Source organism: Myotis daubentonii, chromosome 3 (genome assembly GCF_963259705.1).
Source record: "Myotis daubentonii chromosome 3, mMyoDau2.1, whole genome shotgun sequence".
NCBI classification, from domain to species: Eukaryota; Metazoa; Chordata; class Mammalia; order Chiroptera; family Vespertilionidae; genus Myotis; species Myotis daubentonii.
The window spans coordinates 79736823-79740130 of record NC_081842.1 but is presented as its reverse complement, the minus strand read 5'-3'; the positions used below and the strand labels follow the sequence as shown (position 1 = coordinate 79740130).

Sequence of the window (3308 nt, the reverse complement as noted above, 5' to 3'; positions counted from 1 at the left end):
AAAATAGATCCAGCTTTCTGCTACCCAGGGAGGGCTCCATATGGCGTTGGTCTAGGTCAGTGGTTTTCAACGTTGGCTGCACATTAGAATCACCTGGGAATCTTTTTAAAATCCTGATTTCTGGGCCTAATCCTCCGAAAATTCTGTTTCTTTGTTACTAATGTTGTGGCCCCACCCCATAACAAAGAAACAGAATTTCCGGAGGATGAGGCCCAGAAATCAGGATTTTAAAAAGATTCCCAGGTGATTCTAATGTGCAGCCAAGGTTGAGAACCACTGTTCTAGGTTCCCTGGTAACTTAACGGAAACTTTTCACAATGTCCGGAGCCCTCAGTGTCTTGCAAATGAAGGAGGAGGATGTCCTCAAATTTTTTGCAGCAGGAACCCACTTAGGTGGCACCAACCTTGACTTCCAAATGGAACAGTACATCTACAAAAGGAAAAGTGATGGCATCTACATCACCAATCTGAAGAGAACCTGGGAGAAGCATCTGCTGGCAGCTCGTGCCATTGTTGCCATCAAAAACCCAGCTGACATCAGTATCATATAGTCCAGGAATACTGCCCAGCGAGCTGTGCTGAAGTTTGCTGCTGCCACTGGAACCACTCCTATTGCCGGCCGCTTCACTCCTGGAACCTTCACCAACCAGATCTAGGCAGCCTTCTGGGAGCCAAGACTTCTGGTGGTTACTGATCCCAGGGCTGACCACCAGCCTCTCACAGAGGCGTCTTATGTCAACCTGCCCATCATTGATCTGTGTATCACAGACTCTCCTCTGCGCTTTGTGGACATTGCCATCTCTTGCAACCAGGGGGCTCACTCAGTGGGTCTGATGTGGTGGATGCTGGCCGGGGAAGTACTACGCATGCGTGGCACCATCTCCCGTGAACACCTGTGGGAAGTCATGCCTGATCTTTACTTGTACAGAGATCCTGAAGAGATTGAAAAGGAAGAGCAGGCCGCTGCTGAAAAGGCTGTGACCAAGGAGGAATTTCAGGGTGAATGGACTGCTCCTGCTCCTGAGTCCACTGCTGCTCATCCTGAGGTTGCAGACTGGTCTGAAGGCATGCAGGTGCCCTCTGTACCCATTCAGCAGTTTCCTACTGAAGACTGGAGGGCTCAGCGTGCCACTGAAGACTGGTCTGCACCCCCCACTGCTCAGGCTACTGAATGGGTAGGAACAACCACTGAGTGGTGCTAAGCTGTTCTTCCACAAATTCTTAACAGAACAGAAATAAGGTTGATGGAAAATAAACAGTTTCTAAAAGTAAAAAATAAAATATATATATATAGATCCAGAGACAAGGGGCAGGGGGTGGGGGTGGGGGGAGAGGTTTAGAGATTAACCAAAGGACTTGTATGCATGTGAGCATGCATATTAGCATAACCAATGGACACAGACACTGGGGGAGTGGGGCTTGCCCTCGGGGGTGGGAAAAAGGGGACATATGTAATACTTTAAATAATAATAATAATAATAATAATAATAATAATAATAATAATAATAAAGGAAACTATATGCTCCCTTTCTTCTAGGCCCTTTTTTCCTTAGTAGTGGAAATTAAAAAAAAGTAATGTTTTCATATCTAATTTTAAAAATTCTACCCTAACCATACTAAATTGGTTGATAAAAAAGCAAGGGAGTATGGAAAGTTTAGCTAACATTTTTCTAATTAATCTTGTTAGAATGGTAAAATAGAGTACACTTGAGAAATGGAATGCAAATTCTTGTAAAGAACTTTTTACTTTTTAATTTTGAGTTCACTGTTACTTATTAAACAGATTCATGTTTGCACTAGGCACTGAGAATACAGAAATAAACTCCACATGTTTTAAGCACATATCCCAAAGTATCCAAGAATTGTTAACAAAGGAGAGTTAGGTGGAAGACTTAGAGGTAGTAGAAATAGTTTTCTGCCTGCCTGTGTTGATGATACTTTATAGTCAATATAACCATTTGATTCCACTGAGGATATGATAAACTGGACAATGTTTTATGGGAGAGCTTACCTACTACCCCAACACAATCATGGTTAAAGGGAATGGTAATGACCCACATTGCATGGAGGCCTTAGTATGAGAATGCAGGTGTAAGAGTTCAATCCATATGATTTCAAAATAAGCCAAACTAAGCCAGAATTCTCTTAGGCAATATGAGCCAGTGCTCTCCAGTAGGGCAGAGATGTGTGACTCTACATTTATATATGCTAAGTGTAAAACCTAGGGAACTATAATAATATAATCACTTTGGTGGTTGGAACAAGATTTATTTCACTGATGAAAATACACTGGACCTAGATCAAGAGAGCTTGTCAATGGATTATTAGGGTGAATGGAATGCTGTGGAAGTATTTAGCTAACATTTAAAAACAAACTCTTAATTAAAAGCATTTGTGATGAGGCTCAATCCTGGTATTTATTCTTGGATTAAATCTTTATTGCAGTTCTAACCAAGTTGCTCAAGTAAGTGTAAATATATATCTATACCAAACACTAAAAACCCATGCACTTACTGTATGTTAGATTTTCATTTTCATTGTGTCCATTCATTCAGTCTTAGGAACCGAGGAAATGATTAATACCACATGGACATCTATTCTTCCCTTGTCTATTCTACAAACTACCTGATCACTCCAAAAACGAATCAAGCAAAGGTTTAAAGTGGATGCCCCTCTCTTTGCTGAGATTTTTTCCCCCCCATTGACTTTCAGAGTGGAAGGGAGGGAGGAAGAAAGAGAAAGAGAGAGAAACATTGATGTGAGAGAGACACATCAATTGATTGCCTCCCAATCATGCGGACCAGGGCCACGGATTGAACCTGCAACTCAGGTAAGATGCTCTTGACTAGGACTTGAACACGGGACCCTTCTATGCAGAGACTGACACTCTAACCACTGAGAACACCAGCCAGAGCTTTGCTAGATTTTTTCAAGCACTAATTAATACTTCTTAAGAAGTTTACATTAATATCATTTTGGTTATTATGATCTTAATCTTTTTTTTGTTCTTCTTTTGTGTCCATAGAAATGGGAGACTTGGAGGTCTATTCCTGAGTAATTTAATTCTAATAGCAGGGAGAAGTCAAATATACAGACAACATTTATTTTTTCAAAATATATTTTAATTGATTTTAGACAGAGAAGAAGGGAGACAGAGATAGAGAAACATTAATGTTTCATTGAATGGCTGCCCCCTCATCATGCTCCAGGGATGGAACTAGCAACCCAGGTACACGCCTTGACTGGGAATCGAACTGGTGACATTTGGTGCATAGGAGGACATTCCAACCAACTGAGCCACAGTGGCC

General features: G+C 41.4%; 1 pseudogene; it reads left to right on the top strand.

Annotated features, from left to right (window-relative positions):
- Window positions 1-306: 306 nt before the first annotated feature.
- LOC132229307 (small ribosomal subunit protein uS2-like) lies at window positions 307-1225 on the top strand (annotated as a pseudogene).
- The last annotated feature ends 2083 nt before the right edge of the window (window positions 1226-3308 follow it).